This window comes from Leopardus geoffroyi, chromosome C2 (assembly GCF_018350155.1).
Source record: "Leopardus geoffroyi isolate Oge1 chromosome C2, O.geoffroyi_Oge1_pat1.0, whole genome shotgun sequence".
Lineage (NCBI taxonomy): Eukaryota > Metazoa > Chordata > Mammalia > Carnivora > Felidae > Leopardus > Leopardus geoffroyi.
In genome coordinates this window covers 93,071,190-93,095,488 of record NC_059333.1, presented here as the reverse complement: position 1 = coordinate 93,095,488, position 24,299 = coordinate 93,071,190, and the positions used below count along the sequence as shown (strand labels likewise).

Sequence of the window (24,299 nt, the reverse complement as noted above, 5' to 3'; positions counted from 1 at the left end):
TGGACAGTGCTGGGCTAGGATTTACTACAGTCACAACCACAAAATCTTAGTGACTTACAGCTACAAAGGTCTAATTTTCCCTCATGTTCCATGTCTGTTGCTGGCTGACTGCAATTTGTGTTCTATATTCCGTCACTTTTGAACCCAGCTTGATGGAGCAGCCACTGTCCAAGTCAACCAGTCAGTGGAATCGAGGGAAAGAGAACTGTGGGGGTCTTGAACAAATAATGAAATGCTCTATCTAGCTGGGAAACGACATTTTACATATATACTCTGATTCACTGACCAGCAAAAGTCACAGGGTACAACATGGTAACAATAGCATCAGAAAGTGTGTCCAGAAGATGGAGAGTCAAAAACACAATGAATGGTACTAATAAATACTACACAATCTTTCAAAAAGTTCTTTCTGGTGTTTTTTTCTCATTTCTTATAGTCTCTTACTTGCAAAGTGGCCTCAATATCTGTTGTCCTATAGTTGGCTATTTGGAAATGCTATATTGGCAACTCTGCCATTATTTTTTATAGCATAATGATAATTGTTAGCTAATCTTTAGAGGTAGCTTTAATTATTTTCAGTTTCTGATTAGAGCATAGTCGTTGTAAGACAAGTCATGTAAAATTGTTATAGTTCAAATTAAATATGTATTTGAAAATTTAGAAAAGCAAACACTGGAAGGTTATCACTTATTCTCTTTGCTTATACATTGTTTTGTTTTTCTGTTTTTTTTTTCTCCCTTTAAACTGAAGGACCTTTTATTTTTCAGAATGCTACAGAGATGTGCTCCCAGTTTAGCAGAGACTTCGAAACAATTAGCACACTGTCAAGAGCTATAGTCACTAGTAGAAAAGAAAATACCGAGTTAGTTGTTACCCCATAAGTGTGGGGGCAACCACTCCTTATATAAGACACTGCTGGTATTGGTGTCACTTGCTTCTCTGGAAAATAAAGCCTGCATTCTTATTTATTCAAATTCACATTTTGACTTGTTCAGAGAATTAATGTAAAATCCTATGTGAAGGGCTCACTCTTCATGTAAACAATCAAACCACATTTTTGACAGAGTCATTAAAAAAGATCCTGTAAGATGCACTTATATAGAGAGGCTAAAGATGATAGTGAGAAGGGCACAGGCTTTGGAACATGGACTTTGTAGCCAGGTAGCATCTCCATGCCATTATTTACTAAGTGACTTTAATCAAAGTATTTAAGCTTATTAAACCTCATCTTCTGCTCTGGAAAATGGGGATAATTCTTATCTTGCTTGATTATTATGTATCTAAAAGACTTCTGGAACATATTAATTCTATACTGAATGCTAGTTGTTATGAGAAGAACTATAATGTAGCTACATATCCTAGTTGGTGGCAACATAAAGAGCATATTACTTTTCACAGAATGATTCCTTTGCAAAAACAGTGTTCTCATTATTAGTTTCTTCTTGATAGCATTTTCATTTTACTTTGACATTGTACGGTCTATTCCAATTTGTCCTTCAAGCCAATTCTTGATGTAGTTTTGCTATGTGTTTTCAAACACATTAGGTAGCCTTTCATTCAAATAACTACAGGCTTTTCTTCAAGCTGACCCTACAGCTGGGGTCTCTGACTTTGATCATTTTTCTCTTGTTTCTCTTACCCCCATAGCACTTTGCATATGCCGCCATCATGGTATTTATTACATATGCCCGTCAACTATAGTCTTGTACACATGACTTAATTGCTCTATAAATCTCAAGTTTTTTAGGGAAGGAGCTGTCATAAATAAAAAGCAAAAGTGAATGGAAAACATATTCTGTACTAAGTTCTCTAAGGCATTCATCTCAAGTTAAATCTCTAAAGGACACAAAGTTATTCCTGTTTTATAGATAAAGGAAATTGAGGCTAAAACAGTAAGTACCCAATGTGACACCAATAGGAAGGATTCAAATCCAAGTTGCCTCTATCTAAAACTCAAATTCTGAACCACTGTCCTCTTTCCTGCCTTCATCCTACCCACGTCCTGTGGAACTCTCCACCCCTGAATACTCAGCATAGTGCTTCGATTCAAGCTTTTACTTGATTAATAAATAAATTCAAATTTTCTTAACCACTAATATTTTTATCAGTAGGCAACCCTTATGTTACTCATAAGAACTGAAAGTATCAAAGCATTCATAACTTAAACACTACAGAAAGTAATACTTCTGTCTCCCACTATCTTAGTGAAAAACAAAAGACCAATCTCAGGACATGGTAAGAAGGTCTGTTTCAGCTGGGCAGGAGCTACTTTCTAAACTGCAATGCCACCATCTTGAATTTCCCTCATGGCTCATCTACATGATAGATATCATTTCCCTTTCTATCTCTCTTTCTTCTTCATTTATTGCCTACCTATTACTTACACTTTTTTTTAGCTTGGCTCTGTTTTGAGGTATCTCATAAAAATACATACCATTTAACAAAATAACAATGAACAGATGAAAAAGATTAGAGTAAAGGAAAAATAAGGGTAGAAAAAATAGATATCAGGGTTATGGTTTAATTACAAAGATGCAAATCATAAGATCCTAGGCAGTGAGTGGGAAAAGACTGTAAATTTAATGCCAATCTTCTTTACACCAAAGTAAAGTGGAAATATAATCAGGTATAAAGTTTAGTGTTACTAATATGGAAAAGACTGCTCACCCATGGAAAATTTATCATACACAGACACGCTTTGGCATAGTGAAAAATATGTATTACATTCAACATTACTTTTTTCAGTGGCTACTTGATAAGTTTGACTTTGAGACCCAGCAGCTCAGTGAAACTTAAAACTTATTAAACAGTGTGTATTCTGTCTTTCCACCAAAAGCCAATCTTGTTCTCTACCGTATTTGAACATCAGGCTGCAAATGACAGGACTGAGGAGGGTGCTTTGAGTCTTAATGAGATATAAAATGAAGGGGAGATATGTAAATAGGATTGTATTTAGGTTACCAAAGTTATGAGAGGCCAAAACTGGAGTGACATGGTAAGCCAGTATGGACAGTCACCACAGATGTGGACTCACTTTTGGTGATGATGGATAAGATCAATTTTCAATAGTGACTTCATATACATCATTTATTTATTTATTTATTTATTTATTTATTTATTTATTTTCAACGTTTATTTATTTTTGGGACAGAGAGAGACAGAGCATGAACGGGGGAGGGGCAGAGAGAGAGGGAGACACAGAATCGGAAACAGGCTCCAGGCTCTGAGCCATCAGCCCAGAGCCTGACGCGGGGCTCGAACTCCCGGACCGCGAGATCGTGACCTGGCTGAAGTCGGACGCTCAACCGACTGCGCCACCCAGGCGCCCCATATACATCATTTTTAATATTTGTTCACATTTCAGTAGTGTTTCTCCAGCAACCATTGCTAGCCTTTAGTTTTATGTCATCAAAATAACCAGAAAAAAACTCAGAAGATCAAATGGTTATGGCATTTTTTTAAGTTTCAAAATATGGCAAGACTTTAATATAGCCAAGGGCATGCATAGATGAGTTTTAATAGAACTGGGAATATATTCACGATCATCAGTTCTACTGTTATGATCTGAAACTGATTAACTGATTTGCAGAGTCATGTGGCAAAAAAAAAAAACGAGCCTAATCTGAGAATTTTTACAAAGCAAGGCTCTGTGCCTAGGCTGCAGCAGGCAGTGGTCCCCTATGAGGTGGGAGAATAGAAACCAAGTTGCCTCCTGGAGTGCTCTGTTTGAGTGGTGCTGGGGCCTTAGGAAATTTGATTGGCTTTGTGAATCCCTTCCTCCTTGAGCCTGACTGCCTCTCTGGGATGTGTCTGTGGGAATGTGAAGATGGCCATTGATCCAGCTGGTATCTTATCAATCACTGAATTCTTCTGAAAGATGACTAGGCACAACCCTCATCAGGTTCCTGCTATGTTTTAATCACTGTCAATTTTTGAGATGCTTAGTCTTCCCTGATAATGAGGATTTAATTCTATTTTAAGTGTGATTTTGACTTTCTCTTAGTTTCCATTTTTATCACTGTGTTTATTGAGAGAGTTAATCACTCACTGATGTTTGGGGGCTGAAGTAAACAATCTTTTCAATTTCAATGTGTATATAGTAAAACATTAAGGCAATATTTTTAGTGTGTCTAAAGATTACCTATCTCAGAATATCTTCAGGTGCCTGATAAAATGCAAATTTCTGGTACCTACTCCAGACCCACTGAAGTTTGAGAACTGGTACCTTATATAAATTAGCATAGCAAAGAGTAATTCTTATTTAATCATTATGGTTTTAATTATTTAATGCTTTATTGTGGTATAGCAATGTTAAAGAATGACTAGCTGTCTTTCCATGAATTACCATATTCCTTTTGGGGACTATAGTCCAAGTAGATTTCCTCATCTGGGGCTCCACAAGAAATTAAGCCCTGATGACTTAAGACATCTATTATATGTAATGAATTAATTTCTCTTATGCCTCTAGAATGATACCATTTATGTACCAACCCAGGAGAATGGAGAAAATAATTGCTCAATTTTCTGTGTTCTGAGGTTCAGAGGAAGAACCTTGTTGAAAAGAATTAAAATTGTCTTATTAAGCTTATAGATTTGGCATTAACAAAGTCATTATATTTATATATTTAGGACAAGTTAGACTCTTTCCATGTCTTCTGATGTTTTAAAATATCTTATTATCAAAATAAATCATGCACATGTGAAAAAAAAAATCAAATAGCATTCTTTAACTAACTTTTGCTGCAGTGGCAAGTAACTCCAAAATTTCAGTGGCTCATAATACAAAGGCTTATTTTTAGACCATGCTGCATGTCATAAGTTGTCTGGGGCCTAGCGCTGAAACGTATATTCTCATTCTGGTACTCAGGCTGATGACTAGCCACCAAAGTTTCTGATTAATGTTATGGAGAAAAAAAAAAGAGAGAGGGTGATGAATTGTGTATTGCTTCCACCTAGAAGTGACACATGCCACTTTCACTCACAAGTCCTTAGCCATGACTAGTAATATGTTTCCATGCAGCCCCACAGGGACCAAGAGGTGCAGTCCTGCCATATTCTTGGGGGGTAGAGAACTGTGAATATTTGGTGAACATCGGTAAATAATTATAAGTTATATTGAAAAGCAAATGTTGATTATCAAAGTCCTCTCTCTTGCCAGGCTCTACCCTCAAGTGACAACCACTTCAGTTTCTGTTTAGCTCTTCTGATGTTTATTTTAAAATGATATGTTGATATCTCTCTTTAAAAAAAATCTACTGGGGCGCCTGGGTGGCGCAGTCGGTTAAGCATCCGACTTCAGCCAGGTCACGATCTCGCGGTCCGTGAGTTTGAGCCCCGCGTCAGGCTCTGGGCTGATGGCTCAGAGCCTGGAGCCTGTTTCAGATTCTGTGTCTCCCTCTCTCTCTGCCCCTCCCCCGTTCATGCTCTGTCTCTCTCTGTCCCAAAAATAAATAAACGTTGAAAAAAAACATTAAAAAAAATCTACTTATACATTGTGTGTTGACTTGCTGCTATGAAAAAAAGAGTCTAGTTCATTCACACCATCAACCTTCTCTCTGCTTCCTGCTCAGATCCTTCCCCCCTATTATCTTGCCTTCTTGGAAAGTTAATTAAAGATGTACTACAGTGAGAAGAGGGTATACCAAGAAAGATGAATACATGATATCACAGAAAGAATGGGTTTGACTTAGAAGCACAGTAACATGCCATCTCTCTACAATAACTAGACTCTGCCTTAGAGAGCAGTAGAACAAAGGCTTTGGACAGAAGGCTCTGGGAGATAGGAAGAATCTGTAAAAATAAAGAATGATTCCAAACTGTACAAAATTAGGAATATGGTAAAGGCATTTGGTAGAGGATTTAAGGAGAATTCGTTCTAAATGACACAAGATGGTGTTTTTCTTGTGGAAGTATTGGACTTATAGGGGATGAAATATAATCCTAGTATGTGACTCAAGATTGCAATAAACTACATTTGCAGCAGTAGCATCATAGTAAAAATATTTATTAAGTTTAAAAGTTTGGAACTGATCTAATGGTGTATATGTGGAAGTAAATGTAAGGCTATCAAAGCTTCAGTAGAGCCTGATGTGGGGCGGGAACCTGGAGATCGTGACCTGAGCCTAAGTAGGATGCGTAACCGACTGAGCCCAGGTGCCCCTAATTAAAACATTTAAAAAAATCTTATTCTTGGGGCGCCTGAGTGGCTCAGTTGCTTAAGTGTTCGACTTCTGCTTAGGTCATGATCTCGCGGTTCGTGAGTTTGAGCTGTGCTGACAGCCCAGAGCCTGGAGTCTGCTTCAGATTCTGTGTCTCCCTCTCTCTCTGCCCCTCTCCCGCTCACACTCTGTCTCTCTCTCTCAAAAATAAATAAACATTAAAAAATTTTAAAAAATCTTACTCTGTTTTCTAATTTTTTTCTCTTTTAGAGTCCACTTTTCTGTTTGCTTAATTTGACCTTTTATTTTTTTCCACATCAGTTGTTTTCCTTAAATGTCCATTAATCATCGGTTACCTGTAATGGTTAGAAATGAGGTATTTCCTAGAAGCTCTATGGATATGGGCAGAACTGATCATTACCTTTTTCTTTATGGTGAACATCAATAAGCCAGCCTTTATACTGGGGGACAGGAAATGTCATATGCTGAGATTTCTTTTAATATTTTCTTCAGAGAAGAGCCCTCTGTTATTTGTTTTTGTTTTTACCTGGGATAAGTGATGAACTACTAGGTATTTTGCTAGTTCAGGTCTTCTATTTAGAGACTCTCATCAATATCCCCATTTTTTTTAGTTTGTCTTAATCCCTAGTGCTATTTATATACTCTTTCCCTTTTATTTAAAGATGGCATTGATACAAATGTCAACTAATACTCTAAGTTGACACTACATGCTCCATGTCTAATGTCCTTTCCATTCCAATAACTATAGGATACATCGTTTGTCTAAATAGTTGTTATTTGTGTCTAGAGTTCTAAATATTTCCTCTAACTTTGCTCCCTCAGGCTAAGATGACTTGTCTTTAGCTCTTAATTTGCAGTAGGTAGTCTAGAAGAATGTACTGAAGAAAAACTCAGTATTTAATTGCAGCATTTTATTTGTTTCTCTTGCAACCCTGAGGTGTGTCAGATGAGAATACCACCTAGCTTAATTCTGTCTGATTTCTTAATTCTGTTTAAAATATCCATTATTGGTTGCTTTTCTTGCACACTAGTATGTTAGCAACTATGTCTTTGAACTCGATCTCTTCATCCAGAAAAAAAAAAAATGTTGCTTGTAAAGCTTCCAGCTAATTTCATAACATATGTTCTGATTTTCTACTTTTGTCTATTAGCATAGCACTTAACAGTGTTCTACAAAGATAGCAAAAACGGATGTGCTGGTAATGAAATCTGTCACTGAATGTGGGGCTTCCCTGGCACAACTTAGTAAAGAACTTTGAGCTTCTTCAAGGTAATGATTCATTCCCAGTACTATTCTGCCTTTTCAAAGAAGTACTTGAACCCCTGATGTATACTTAGGAGCAAATCCATTAGGATAAAACCAGCTCTTGAATAATTGTTTTGAAGATGTTTGATGACTTTGACAAGTGTTCCTTGAGTGGAAAGTATGTCAGAAGATAGCATACATATTTTATTATCCTGTGTTCTGAAACATGGCTAAAATTGATTAAATAAAGTCAGATATCATAAGTGAAATTCTTGTAAGAGAACCTTGGATTTCTGAGAATAAGACATTGATAGGATTGATGGTGATGATTCATTAATTTATATATGCAATTAATAATGTTTACTGAACACCAAATCTGTACCAGTCACTACATTAGAAGCTAGAAATAAAATGATAAAGAAAATAAATGCAGTCATTGCCCACATGAAGCTTAGAGACAAGTAAAGAGAGAATTATAATACAATGTGATAAATGCAACAAAATATTACTTGTCATGGGAACATAGATGAGTGACAGTAAAAAAGACTTGGGTGGAGAGATGGAGGTCAGAGTAATCCTCTCATTGGAAATAATGCCTTAGCTGAAATCTAAATGATGTACAGAAATTAACCAGGCACAAGAGTTCAAATGTGTGTGTTTTAGAAAAAAGACATGTGGGGGCGCCTGGGTGGCGCAGTCGGTTAAGCGTCCGACTTCAGCCAGGTCACGATCTCGCGGTCCGTGAGTTCGAGCCCCGCGTCGGGCTCTGGGCTGATGGCTCAGAGCCTGGAGCCTGTTTCCGATTCTGTGTCTCCCTCTCTCTCTGCCCCTCCCCCGTTCATGCTCTGTCTCTCTCTGTCCCAAAAATAAAAATAAATGTTGAAAAAAAAAAAAAAAAAGAAAAGAAAAAAGACATGTGGAAAGTTCCGAAGCATGGGTGGGAAAATGGTATAATTGAGTAACAGAATGATTTTGAGTGACTGAATTATTGTGTTAGATTGGGTGTGACGTGTGGTAAGTCATAATGATGTGCTAAGTCATAATAGGGACATAGCCTTTATCTGAAAAGTAATAGGGGACACTTATTTGATTTAAGTAGGAAAGTGCCATGATTTTGTGTATGCGTGTTTATTACTCTGGCTGCTGTGTGGAGAATGATTTAGAGAGAAGCAGCAAAGGAGGGCAGGGAGACAGAGGGCTATCATTTATTTGTGTAAGAGATAAGGAAGTGGCAACGAGTACAAAGAAAAAAGTAGGTGTCATAGAATTTGTACATTCTAGTAATTTATTGGTTATAATGGATGAGGAAAAAGGACTCAAGAAGCACCATATTTTCTTGGGCCCTAAAGTGGTTATCAGTACCATTCTCTGAAAAAAGGAATACATGGAAAGGATTGGGTTTGAAGAAATCCCTTGAGGCAAGGTTGAGGTATATTGAGTTTGAAGTAGTTATGGAACATCCAGATAGAGGTATGTAGTAGGCAGTCAGAAAAATTAGGTTTAAAAAAAGATTTGACCTAGATATATAGACTTGGAAATTTTCAGTATGTAGGTGGCAAATGACACCCTAGAGTTCATGACACAATCCAGAGACAGACTAAAGTGAAAAGGGAAAGGGTCCCTAAAGAGAAAACTGAGGAATCCCAACTTTCAAGAGAGGGGAAACCTAGAAGGCCTTAGTTAGGAGAAGGACCAGGAAGGAGCGCTGTCACAGAACCGAGGAAAGAAAGAGAGGCAGGAGGGAGGGAGGGCATAATCCAGAATGTGACATGATCCTGACAAGCCAATGTATGATAGAGTATAAATTATCTTTTAGATTTGCTACAAAATGGTCATTGATGGCTCTGCAAAGTTTTTAGTGTCAAAGATGGAGAGAAGTCTTGGAGGTGGTGTTAAGGCAGAGATAGAAACAAATGTATATTCCAGGAGACTTATAACTAAGGAAGTATTATGAGAATTAGCTTTCTCTGAAGCCCTACCAGGGAAGAATGGAGATTAAACTAGATTGATAAATAGATTGATTTTAACTAAAATTTGAGGCCTTCTTACAAGACTAACAATAAAAGGAAAATGTAAATAAGTTAGTTCACTAGATTGCTAAGGTCCCTGAATCTTACCAGGTGACAGTTGTATGATTCTATTATATTTTCTCTCTGTGTTATGCATGGGTATGATAAGCCTTGACAGTTGGGTTATGTTATCAAATCTCTGAATTATTTTTTAACTCACAATGGAGTGATAACAAATGTCCAATATCATTCCTTTACATACTCTTTTACTTATACACATAAAGTTGAGCAATACATACAAATCTGGAAACAAAAAATTATTGCATCTTGAATGAAGAAAATAATTAAATATCGTACATTCTGTAATTTAATGAGCAATACTCTTTATAAATAATATTTTAAAATTAATACATGCATATGCTTTTAAGAAGAGTAAACAGTACAAAATTAAAAGGTATAAAGTAAAAATGTAACCTTTTAGCGTGAGCCCCTTGCTTACTCCTTGGAGGGAACTATCTTTTCAGAACTTTTCCCTGAATCTATAATAAGATATGCATTCAGGAGAGGCTTACCTACTTTGGGGCACTAGTTAATTGAATTTGGGGCTAGAGTGACTTGAATTATTTAAATTGTTCTTGGGTACAATTAGTATTTTCTCTTGTGAATATCTCAGTGAATATCAGTCTGAATCTTTCCAAATATTCTTATTTTCATACCAGAAGCCACCTGCCATCAGCTGTCATTTGCGTTCTCTCTCGTTCTGAACTATAGTCTTGTAAATCTTTTATTCACTCAACAGGATTATAGCCCATACTTTGAAAGAAGTACTTCATCCTAATTAGTTCCACAGGTGCCTTTCTTTTAAAAAGGAGATAGTTTCCACGCTGTCTCCAAAAGAATGTTTTTGGGTCATTATCCCTTTGATAAATGAACTCACTGTTGAGCAGGGGTTTCCCTAAAGGGTCTCTGTGATGCACAAAAATGCTGTGTTATAACTTTTGATCCATTATTGCCCCAATTTTCTCAATTTATCCAATATTATATCCAGATATGCAGTCCCAGATCTCCAATGAACCATACTGATGCTTCCTTGTTGATTTTATGTACTTATTTTTCCTCAGGTTGCTACTAAACATAAGTTCTTCTCTTCGTACTAGGTATTATGTGTCAGCTCTTACAGAATTAGATTGTTTATGGCATTGGTATGAGAATAAAGTGCTTACAGACAATGGATTAGTGGTTTGAATTCTTCCCAGACTATCAGTAGTCAAAAGTTGTTAGTACTCTCTTGGGGTCTATATAAAATGAAGGTGGTCTGATTATAATTCCAGGCCAGCAAGAAGGAGCATGATTTCTGTTACAGAGGGCAGAGACAGAAGTCTTGGTAAGGACAGCAGATGTCTCCTTTGAATGGCTTATAAAAACAAAACCTGAACACATTTTAATTTTTTTTTCCCAAAAGCTCTATCCCCGGGAGTAGGGATAGTGTAGTCCTTCTCCCCAGTCATTTCCTCCACTATTGTAATTCTTTAATTTATTAACTTACTCGTTTACTGTTTTCTCCAACACTCATAAAGTTCTTTGAAATTGTTTCTATTTTCCTTGTTCCAAAATAATGCCCACCAGAAACACCTTTGGCCCCTCACTCAACATCTGCAACCATCTTGTTCCCGATGTTTCTCTGGATCCCATAACTTATCACCTTATCAAATGGGAGCTGTAGATCTATACTGCTGCTCTAAAATTAATTGTCTGGTCAGTATATCAAGGAAGCTTTGTGCACATTTGACTATGTCAAGCTAGGATATAAAAATATATATAAAATTCTTAAATGATTCCTATATTAGCTAGACTTTCAAATTTTTGCATGCCTTAATGTAATAAAAAAGCAAAAGAGAAAGTATTGAGGAAATTCAAGTAAACCTAAATTTTTCTTTCTAGATCATGTGATGGTTCTGTGTTGATTATAGATTTAATATGATATGTAATACAATCTAACTGTAAAGCTAATGATGATCAGTTAATTTAAAGACAATTCTCTGAAAAGAAGTATAATATATGATTTAATATTGTTGACTAAAGACTGGGCTTTAATACTATCTATTGAAGCAGTTTTAAAAAAAAAATTTTTTTTACCAGGCTACAAAAATGTATTATTTTATATTAGGATCTAGTATATAACAACATACTGATACATGTGTGTATGCATATATATATATATATATATATAACATATATATATATATAAAATATATATATGTATACTTGTATGTGTATGTAAATGATATGATGTAGAGATTTTATTAAATGTTTGTTACTTTACTATCTGCAGTGCCCTCCAATATATTATATTCTTTTTTCTTCTGCTGTGTACCATTAAGAGATAGCTGGCCACATCCCATTAGATTTATTTCATGTAATGTCATAAATTACAGTTTGAAAAACACTAAGGGTTCCTGGCTGGCTCAATTGGTAGAGTATGCAACTCTTGATCTTGGGACTATAAGTTCAAGCCCCACATTGGGTGTAGAGATTATTTAAAAATAAAATTTTAATAAAAACACTGATCTATTGTGACCCCTTGAGAATTGTGAATATATATCTATATTATATCCTTCCTACCACCGTTGCTTTTATTTCAGAAAAAGGTTTGTGATAAGACATGTTCTACATTGGAGATTTTTTTAACCACTAACTGTGAATTTCTATTAGATTAAAGGTACCACATTTTATGAATGAAGACTAAAAATATGTTCACCATCACCATGGAACTAAATAGTCTGTAACTATCTCCCTTTCACATGACTAGATAGTAAATTCAGATAAATTATGTGTTTAAAAGGATTTTTCTTTTATTTCTACTTATCTGTTTCCTGAATAAATAAAAGACTGCTTTCTAACATATTATTCCAGCATACTTATAAACTTTAAATGTTACTTAGCAAAATATAAAAGAAAACATTTCAAATTTTGGTTAAGCAAAGTTTATAATATGTTTCATTTTGTATACCTATTTTAATATAGTGCCAGTGAGCCATACAGGTTTTTTTCCCTCTGTTTACTGGTCCATATTCCTGTGTTAATAAAAATGTTGCTTCTCATTTTATACTAAAATTTACTTTCTCCCTGAATGAAAAGAATGCTTCCTCTTTTTTTATTAGATTAAATTATTTATAGGCAGGATGGTAAATCATGCAATGCTTGTGATAAAAATTGTTTGCACCAGTTCTTTATGATGCTTATATTACTGGTGGAAAGATGACCGTGCATATTTCTGAACCAAATTTAGCCAGCTGACAACATTAACCCGTGGGATTTGGAGAAAAACCAATCCTTTGTAAATTATTTTTGAATATATATTTTATATTTATACTTATATTTAGAATATATTTATGAAAATTATTTCATATTTCCTCTGCCTGCAAGTTACCAACATTGTTCACTCTACTATGGACGTCAGTAACATAGTCTTTCCTAAAAGCTAACCTTTCCCAGTGGGCCATTATTGGTGACATAACCTTATCTTCTACCTCAATGATAAATTCCGCATGTTACTGGCAGATGATGGTATTCAAAATGCAGAAGGTGATGAGGAGATTGTGAGGATCTGTGTCACTTGAGTTAGACTCTGAAAACTGGTAAGGAGTCCTGAATCCTATTGTTGGCTCAGTCAAGATTTGACTTTTAATATCTCAATTGAACTTATCCATGGTATCTTTCTATACAGTATTGCAATTTGTTGTAAATTTCTCTTTGACAAGCTTTTTTTTTTAAAGTTTATTTATTTACTTTGTGAGAGAGAGAGAGAGGGAGAGAGAGCATGAGTGGGGGAGGGGCAGAGAGAGAGAGAGAGAGAGGAGAATCTCAAGTAGTCTCCACACTCAGCACAGAGCCGGATGCAGCGCTTGATCTCATGAACCCTGAGATCATGACCTGAGCCAAAATCAAGAGTCAGAGGCTTAGCCAAATAAGCCACCCTGGTGCCCCAGGAATCTTTTTTTTAAATGTTTATTTATTTTGAGAGAGAGAGAGAGAGAGAGAGAGAGAGAGAGAGAGAGAGAATGGGGGAGGGACAGAGAGAGAGGGAGAGAGAGAATCCCAAGCAGTCTCCATACTCAGCACAGAGCCCAATGTGGGGCTCAATCTCACAACTGCAAGATCATGACCTGAGCCTATGTCAAGAGTTGGACACTTAACCAACTAAGCCATCCAGGCGACCCTCTTTTTTTTTTTTTTTAATTGTTTTTAATGTTTATTTATTTTTGAGAGGGAGAGAGAGACAGAGTGCAAGCAGGGGAGAGGCAGAGAGAGAGGGAGACACAGAATCCAAAACAGGCTCCAGGCTCTGAGCTGTCAGAACAGAGCTCAATGTGGAGCTCGAACTCACAGACTGCTCGATCATGACATGAGCCAAAGTTGGGGCATAACTGACTGAGCCCCCCAGGTGCCCCCCAGGCACCTCTCTTTAGCAATCTTGCAGATTTTTTTTCCAAATGAAATGTGACATGAGAATTCTATTTGGACAATTAAGGTGGAAATAATTTTGTTTTTAATAAATATATGAAGAAGTTTAGAACAAAAATCATCCATGATTTTCTCTTTTGCCCTTGATAAGGTATGGGATCCTATATGTGCCATGCTTGGATAAAAAGCATGTTTAGGCACACATGCATATCAAGGTGCTAAGAAAGGATCTTCTATTGTTATTATGTCCTCCATCAGGCTACATAGAGGACTAAAGATCAAGTAAAATAAAAGAATAAATTAAAGCAAAGGACTTGAGTTCATCAATAAAAATTATGTTAGATATTTACCTTACATTTCCCTTCAACACACTCGTCACACAAAATTTGCAAATAACCTGGGGTCTTCATAATTATCAGATGGCCACTTGGTATTTTAGTATATTTCCTGAAACTACTGAAAAGAAATATTGAAAGTATTAGCTAAATTCTCAAAGTTTACAAAAAACATTTGTAACCTTCAGTGTCTTTTTTTGTTTTGTTTTAAAGGAAAGCATTTGTTAGCATTTAATGAACCTCCCTCCACATGGCTTCAGGCTACCAGGACACAGCACCCTGTCCCCAACCCCCCCCCCCTTAATCTTCTCAGCTCTTCTGTTAAAGAATTAGGCCTTCATGATGATATGCTGTTGTGAGGGCTTTCCCTTCCCCAGAACTTTGTAGTAGCCCAGTCACACCACATCAATGATAGGAGCAGCTCCAGTCTTGTTTTGGCAGCATTTACCCATGTCTGCTTCCTAACCAAGGTCTGCAGTTTATAAAGGTTGATGGTTGAGTAGAAGTTCTGGTTCCTCTTTAAGTGATAATGCCTCATAGCAACTTTCCCAAAGTGATCTGGGTGATTTTTGTTGAAGTTGATCCTGTGGTGATGCATGCCACCAGCATTACTCCTACCTCTTGGGTGCTTCCCACATTTCCCCGTAAGGCCATGGCCATGGCTCACATGACCCTGAAGCTTCCTGGTCTTCCTCAGTCTGGATGGCATTGTTGGCAGCCCAGGCAAAAGAGCCCTCAATGTCTTTTTGGAACCATTATGCTAACTATTTAGTGAAGTTAATTTTACCAACAGAGACCTTAACAGTAGACCAGTGACTTGAACAATAGAATGAAAACTGGGATACTGTCATGAAACATCTTGATATGGAGAGGTTCTGAGTCTTTAAAAGATGCACCATAATTTGGTTGATTATAGCTGTATTCTGTAGGGAATGCATTATTACTTTAATTCCTTGGCAGTATTTTTCTCCCTACATATAATGATAACTTCTCTTTTCTAATCTCAAGAATTTCTTTTCTTTTCTTTTTTTTTAATGTTTATTTATTTTTGAGACAGAGACAGAGTGAGAGTGGGGAAGGGGCAGAGAGAGGGAGACACAGAATCTGAAACAGGCTCCAGTCTCCAAGCTGTCAGCACAGAGCCTGATGCGGGGCTCTAACTCATAATGGCGAGATCATGACCTAGGCTGAAGTCAGATGCTTAGCCAACTGAGCCACCCAGGTGCCCCTCATCTCAAGCATTTCTATGGATCTAATCAGATTTCTTCCTTCACTTTACTAATTCTGAAAAAGGTCATTCTAGTTCTTCTAATCACCTGCACTTTCATACTGCTCTCATCTATGACATTTATAGTACAGGAGTCACCGATTGAGTGGATTGGAGGTGTGGAGATGAGCAGATGTGATGACTGCGAAAGTGAAGGAAGGCCAGTGATAGGCAGTGTAATTTTCAGGTTCTTACCCAAAGATTTACAAAGGAAGAAGCAAAAGTTGAGGGAATTCAAATTAAGGATCATGGCATCTTGGGGAAAACAAAATAAAACAAAACACAAAGCTAAGCCACCTCATTGCTAACTTAAACTAAAGCCAGGAGTGCTTAATTCTGCTAAGGTCTATATTATGGATTCATTAAATTGGTTGAATGCTCTTTGCCACTTAGTTAATATGTGAGATTTGAATAGCTTAAAGTAATTGTTAGACTGTTTTATGTTCTTAAATAAAGCATTGTGTTTGAAAAATTCTCTTTTTATGATCCCTGATCCTAAGAAAGCTTATTCTTGTGCCCTGAGGATACTCTACATTTTAAAATATCCTCTTGTCTTCTAGTTGTACTTTGGATCTAGTTTGATGGAACCTTCCAGTCTTGAAGATTGCTATAAATACTTTCTTCAAGATAAAAGCTATTATGAATAATATGAAATACTTTTCAAAGGCGGGCAGGGTTGCATTCTGATCATGGAGCCAAAGTTATTTGGCTCCAAACCTCAACTTAACCATTTACACTCATTTGACCCCAACCGAGCTATTTCACATCTATCAACTTCTATTTCTGCATCTGTATAATGTTCTCCGTTATACTTACTTATCTAGAATTCTGTAAGCATGAATAAGGATAGTACTTTTCATGAGATAAGTGCTCAGTAAATTGTAGTAGTAGCTGTTTTATTATTGTTGTATTAATAAAATCTCTGTAGATAGTTCTTAGGTACTAAAGCAAATTATTAGTTATTATAATCTATATAATTACATAATTTTCATTTTGTAAATTATAATACATCTTATTAATAAGTTAGTAGAAAACTAAGTAAAACAAATATATCCAAAATGACAGAGAATATTATTTGTAATCCAGCCATGAGATGATGACTGTTAAGTAATGGATGATTCTTTTTTCTTAGAAGAGAAAAAAAAATATTCCATATTGAAATAGACTCACTGTGGAAAATTCATGTCATAACACATGAGAAAATTTCTGTAGTATGTGTGGCTAATACCCTGGAGAATAAATTCATTTTCACCTTTGTGAAAATAGAGACAAGGTTTTTTGATGGTAAAAGTGAGAGCTGGTCACAGGAAGGAATGAAAGTCGGCCTATGGAAATGAGACACTTAATTAACAGGTATAGGGTTAGAAAAGTTGTGGTGGTTTTAATTACCTCACAAGTTTTGAACAATTATTGTCCTTTAAACAATCCAAGGTAATTTGAGAGAATTTTTTTTTCATAGCTCAAAGCACCCATGCACTAGGTAATAATTGTTAGCAGTGGGGAATTAATGTAATAATCTCTATTTTTTCTACATTTTTCTTGCATTAAACAGCATCACTTGTGTTTTTGTGTATATATGCTAGTGCTAATGTTTTGCCTTAATTGTGTGTTTATATAAAATACAGTAGTATACAAAAGCGTATTATATTTTTGGAATTTAATGAAACCTGTATAAGAAATTCTATTTAGACCCTATTACTCAAAATGTGATCTGTGGACCAGTAACGTGGTAGCTTTTAAAAATGCATACTCTCAGGATCTGCCTCAGAACTACTGAATCAAATATTACATTTAAATAAGATTTCAGGTAATTCAATACACATTAAAGTTTGAGAGTCATTGGGTTAGGTCACAAAGCTATTCCTGAGGTCCTTATCCCTCCATATTATAAATACTTGGAGGATTTGCCTTGCAATTCCAAATTTCCAAAGTGATGGGAATCGCCACATTTAACTAGTACATTAAGAAACAAATCTAAATTAAATGAGAACTAATTGCATACGGATATGTGTGAAATCATATTGTTTACCATGGCTGATACCAAAACCCAAAGAATTGATAAGAGGCTGTAAATATATGAAGCGCTGTCCACTAATTAGACTGTAATGAGAGAACTGCTGATGGTCTCTTTTATCAGCACAACCTGATCCTCTCACAGTGATCTCCAAGGTCAGGTCGTTTTTTGTTTTTTTTTTTTAATTTTTTTTTCAACGTTTATTTATTTTTTTGGGGACAGAGAGCGACAGAGCATGAACGGGGGAGGGGCAGAGAGAGAGGGAGACACAGAATCGGAAACAGGCTCCAGGCTCTGAGCCATCAGCCCAGAGCCCGACGCGGGGCTCGAACTCCCGGACCGCGAGATCGTGACCTGGCTGAAGTCGGACGCTTAACCGACTGCGCCACCCAGGCGCCCCTTTTCTTTTTTTTTTTTTTTTTGGTTTCTGCTAGCGTTTATTTGAGAAAATGTACACAAAAATCCCCAATCCAAACTTACAAGTAAATCTGTAGAAATCCCACACACCTCTTTCCATTAGACAAACAGAAAAATGGCTTATGACAGGGTTTATGACAATGGTATAACAATGCTGGGATTACTGGGATCAATGAATAGATTTTACAGCAAAAGAGATTTTGGTGCCAGATCATCGAACTGTGCATATGTGCAATACATTCTCTCGCAAATATCTATTTATCTCCTTTCCACAAGCAAGAGGCTATCCAGTTATTAGTCAGGAGCACTGCTGAAAGAGCCTTTTATGTGAGAGGTTTGAAATGAAAGATCTCAGAGGAACAACCTCAGAGGTGACTTTGAACTCTAAAATTCTAGGATTTGTCCACTCAGGTACTAAAAATGCCTGTGAATAATTGGATATATGTGACAAGTGAAAAGAGAACTGTTTGAATGAACATAAGTAGTGGTTAAGTTTAACAACTAATAAGAATAATCAGCTACACTGCCTATGCAGATTTAAGAGGCAAATTACATGTTTAACAAAGCCGAAGAACAGAGGTGCTCTTAGCTATTTTCTGAGGACTTGGGAATTCATTCATTATGCCCTCTGCTGGCTGATAAGCAGGGCAGCACTGATTTTTAGATCGGGAAGGAGACTGAACTTCCTCCTTGGGCATAATATTAGTAGGTATTTGCACATGAAAGAGAGGTACTAAGAAAGAGCAGGGAAAAGTTAATTAAGATAGCTCATGAGAGCTGCAACTTGTTTGATTCTTAGAAATTTATTTTTTATTATCTTTGTTATAGCAGTTGATTCAATTGCTGCCATATGGTGACACCAGCAAATAACTTTTACCTATTTTTTAATACTTAAATCAATTGTATTTCCAAAACCGGGCTGAGAATTATAATTCTATAAAGCTTCAAAAAGCATAATTAGCTAAGTAATGTTAGTTTCTTAAACTAAAGATGAAAGATAATTTAAAATTACTTTAGAAGAGAAAACCATCTAAAGTTTCTTCCTCCGGTTCAAAATGTTTAGAAGTAGGTTTGTTTATGACTGAATCAACAATGAAGTTTAACTCACTACTGTTTTCAGGACGTAGTGGTGACTTTAAGGGAAAATCCAGCACATGGGGAAAAACATACCATATGGAATATTTCTACCATCCCCAAATGGGGTATTTCTGCTATCCCCAAAATTTCTTATTGTGCTTTTTTCTAGTCAGTCTCCAACATCTGCACATCCCAGGAAAGTACTCTTCTGAATCTTATCATACTTCAACGATCATAGATTAGTATTTCTAACCTTTAGCATGATTAGTAATCTATACTAACCAGTAAAGATTAATATAATCTTTTACATAGGATCATTAATATAATCTATACTAATCAGTACAGATTAGTCTAGATTAGTATTTGGCAATACTAATACCATTTCAATATAAATGACATGTTTGGTTTTTTTTGGTTCTTAAAGATTCATCCAGGTTGTTGACTTTATCAGCAATTTGTTCCTTTTATTGATGAAGAATATTCTAACAAATAGCATTCTGCTGTTTATTTGTTCTCTTGATAATGGACATTTATTTTACATTTTTAGCTCCTGTAAATAGCTGTTACAAATTTTTAATTTCTTTTGTATAAGTAGAAGTGGAATTCTGGCTATTAGGGTAGATGTGTAATTATAAAGAACTTCTAATTCTTTTTATATAGTTGACTCTTTCTGCATTCCATAAGCAACGTATGAGAGTTCCAGTTGCTCCACATCCTTGCCAACATTTGGCATATTTAGTCCTTTTTATTGTAGTTGTTTTAAATTGTATTTCCTTGTGGTTTTAACTTGTATTACTCTGATGACTAATGATGTTGAACACCTTTGTCTATGCTAATTGGCTGTTCGTATATCTTTAGTGAGTGGTCTGTTAAAATATTTGACAACTTTTAATTGTGCGATTTATCTATGTATTGTTGATCTCTTAGTATATTCTAAGTCTTTATCAGATCAAGAAAAATTCCTGTTATTGTTGGTTTGCTGATACATATTTTTAAATCACAAATGGGTATAGAATTATGTAAAGTTATTTTTCTCCATCAGTTGAGATGTTTATGTATTAACCTTTAATTGATAAATTATATTGAATGATTTTTTAAATGTTAAACTTCCCTTTAATTAGTAGGATAAGCACTACAGATTAAATCTTTTCTATGTATTGCTAATTCATTAGCTAATATTTTGTTAAAGACTGTTGTAACTATGATCACAAGGATTATTAGTGGATATTTTTTCTTGTGATATCCCTGTCAGGTTTTGGTATCAGGATTATGTAGAGCTCCAAAAATGAATTGCTATGAATGATATTACCAGGTCAACTCAACCTACAAAGATGCTGAAAGGGTATTCCCTCACCTTATCTTCCAGGAAGAGGAAAGGGTTTGCACTTTCAGATATTTGTGTGTTTTTGTGGATTTATCCCTAGCAAAGCCCTAGAATCTAAGGTGGTGGAAATGCTACGTATTTCTCATGCACTGCTGCATTTTTGGAAAAATAGATTTTGGAAAAATTCAGCAGGGAAGAATTATGGCTCAAACAATGTGCTTTAGCATTTGGATGTCTTTCAGATCCATATGCAACCTGCCTTTCCCACGCTGTCGTCTAAGACATGGGGAATTTGACCTTGTCCCTGAAAACTCTGTGGCAGACCCACTGTGTGTCTGCCCATACCAACCATTTAGCCCAAGGTGTAGTGGCTGCTATGCTTATGGCTCATCTATTAAAGTGTTTGTTCTTTGTCTGGAATTTGCTTTACCAAGGTTTCCTAGCATGCACCAGGCTTTAATAACCACACAGAATATTATGATTTTTAATTTATCTAGTGTTTCCTCATTATTTGATGGTAGGAAAGGTGTTTTGATCCCTCTACATCCTATTTGGAAGCAGAAAACCCAACAGCAAGTAAATACTTTAAATGAAACTCTCTCCCTGCAGATATAAATAGAGATAGAGATATACAGAGATAGAGACTTGGTATAGTTTTAGAGGAAGATTTTAATATATGTTTTATATTCTAAATGCTAGAATGCTTTTATATATATTTTATATAAATAAAGATATATATTAATGGATTTTAAAATAGTATATGAAATATTATTTTCTGTCATGAAGAGAATAAATTTTCATTAATGAAAAACATTAAAGTTTATTATCATTTGGCTTCAGTGATAACATTACTTGGTCTGGGTCAACTTTATAGTAAATCTGAGCATTATGACTTTTCTTCTAGCCATCTAAGTGTATAAATGTAACAAGGAAATTGAATAAAAATAAGAAAGGAAAGAAAGGAAGGGAGAGAGAGAGAAGAAAAGAAAAAAGAAAAGAGAGATAAAAGAAATGCAAAGGAAAGGAAGAAGAAGAGGGAAGCGAGGGAAAGACAGAGAAGAAAAGAAAGAAGGGGAAGGAGGGCTAACTTGTTACTTACTCCTGTAATTTTAAAGCAATCAACAGATTGATTTTCTTTTTCATTGTTTAAGTACCCACCATGTTTATATCAGTGCTAATTTTTCTTCAGGCCTTTAAATTTTGGACTAGACTTCCACTTTCCACTTAGAAAACACAATAGCAGACATTAAATATGTTTGGCAATAATATAAAATCAATTGAAATTAGAGACCAAATACTGTATCATAAGATAAATATTAGTTGAAGACTTTTCTCTCCAAAAGAAATGAAACATTGCTCAGGATAAACATATATTTATTACTTTATTCTTTGACTGATTCATTGAATTATTAAAAATTTATAGACTCCACATGACATATTAAGGATTAAATTAGATGCTGTTAGAAATACAGAGATTATTTAAGACATCTGTCTATAAAGCATTTAACCAGTCAGCAGGAGAGATAAAAACATGTACATTAACAAGTATAGTACAAGGTATAATCTGCTGAAGGCTATAAAACATTTCGGAACAATGTTTTAATGGTTCAGTTTTTATTTTTTTTTTTTAATTTTTTTTTCAACGTTTATTTATTTTTTGGGACAGAGAGAGACAGAGCATGAACGGGGGAGGGGCAGAGAGAGAGGGAGACACAGAATCGGAAACAGGCTCCAGGCTCTGAGCCATCAGCCCAGAGCCCGACGCGGGGCTCGAGCTCACGGACCGCGAGATCGTGACCTGGCTGAAGTCGGACGCTTTACCGACTGCGCCACCCAGGCGCCCCTAATGGTTCAGTTTTTAAAATGGTATTGCAAAACGATTGAAGAAATTGGGCATGGAAGGTCAGAACAGTTGGAATTTTTTTTTCTTAAGTTTATTTATTTAGTTTGTGGGAGAGTGAGAGAGAGTTCATGCAAACAGGGGTGGGGCAGAGAGAGAATCCCAAGCAGGCTGTGCTCTGATGGCACTTTACAATTTATGAAGAGCATTTATATGTCATCTTACTTTATTTCCCAGCAGTGACCCTCACTCATCACTCCTTAGTCTCCATTGGTGGTTTACTCCTCTTCATCTAGACATTTTAACATTTGGGTGCCCTGAGGTCCCGTTCTTGGTTCTCATCCTATGTGTTTACACTCACTCTCTCTTGATTATTTCATCCAGTCTCGTAGCTGAAAATAGCATCTATATGCCATTTTCAAAGTTACATCTCTATTCCTGGAAGTAATTCTGAATTCCAGGCTTGTATTGAAAGATACAAAGCCATACTACATATTGGACATATCCTCCATGATAGCTAATAAGCTTTACCTAACACATCCAAAGGTAAAATCTTTTTCTTTACAACCTGCACACACACATATACCAAAAGCCTGTTCTACCCACAGCTTTCACCACCTGAGATGACGGGGATTCCACTATTCTAATCACTCTGGCTTATAGAATGGTGTGTTGCAGTGGTAGAGAAGCCTGTTTCCAATCTGGGTCATCTGAGGACATCAGCTGGTTACAGCACAAGCCTGCAGCTTTGCAGTCATCAAACATTGTATAATAGAACACAGCGTGCCTGCTTAGAGTGAATTATTGTTAGGTGAAAATTCACAAACAACATGGGATTATTGATAATGTACATGCACTTGTTAGTTGAAAATCATCAATTTAAAGATGCCCTTACCTTTACCTGAAAAACCAATGCATGAGACATTCAGAATAAATAACTAGATATGTAGGGAAAAACTAAGGGAAATTAAGCACAAGTACATGTACACCAAAAGCCAAGGAATGATTTAATTTTTACCATCAAGAGACATTTATTTACATCAAGTAGTAAAGTTATGTTGCTGAAAAGATGAAAAAAGCAACAACTTTATCTAATTAGGAATCCCTAGCATTGCCAGGACTTCTGATTCTCTCCAATCTGCTTGTATCTGTTTGCTCTCAAACAGATTTACATTTTACTGAGCTCTTTGCAAATGTGATAATGTTATGCAACAAGGTTACAGACCTTAGTATCATCTGTGGGCCAGTTCCTTTTCTCACACCCTTATACATTCAGGAAATCGTTTTGGATCAACCTTCAAAATATAGAAGAATCCCATCCCTTTTCCTCCCCACTTCCTCATTCCTGCCCCGTAAACATAGAAGCGCCCTTGCTATTTCCTCTGCCTAGAATGTTTTTCTCCTCCTAAAAGTTTGTGGGTTTTTTTGTTATACCTTTCACTTATTGTAGGCATAGGTTTCTGTTAAACATCTCTGTTTTTTCTCTGTGCTCTTTATAGACCGGAGTAAAAAGAATATATAGGGATGTAGGACTGATACTGAAGAATGCAGATTTCTATTCATCCTCCTTGTTTAGGTAGAAAGATATTTAAGTAGAATTGTGCTGATTTTACTGACAAATGAGTGCTTAAGGATATAAAACTTTGTTATTAATTGTGTCAAACATGACTAGTTCTCATCGATATTTTCAGTTCTCTTCATCCAGCGTCATGGGAGGATTATACTTCCATATCCTCTTGAAGTGTGATTGTCACTATATAACTTGCTTTGTCCATATGAAGAGATGTTAACAGATACGCTATTTGTTCATTTAAGAGCCAGTGTGCAATTCTCAGGTTTTCTTCCCCTTTGTGAATTTTGGACTCATGAGGAGATGGTAGCTTCACAAGATAGGTCCAGCCTCATTCCCAGAACTCTTCAATGATTGTGAAGATGAGAATCCTTATTAAATCAAGTTGCGCATATGCATGCACAAAAAATCAATCTTTATGGTTATAAGCAATCTGAAATTTTAAGGTTGTTATTATAGCGTAACCTAAATTATTTTGAATGATATACTATTGTTTTGTTTAATTCTTCCATCTTGTTTTACCAAAATTATCTCTTATGAAGTGGTAAGACAGTTAT

General features: G+C 35.9%; 1 protein-coding gene and 1 pseudogene across 3 annotated transcripts in view; one reads left to right on the top strand and one right to left on the bottom strand.

The window, feature by feature from the left end:
• Window positions 1–24,299, top strand: part of NLGN1 (neuroligin 1) — an 837,200-nt gene that overhangs the window by 114,799 nt on the left and 698,102 nt on the right. The window lies entirely within an intron of this gene.
• Window positions 14,448–14,942, bottom strand: LOC123611237 (annotated as a pseudogene).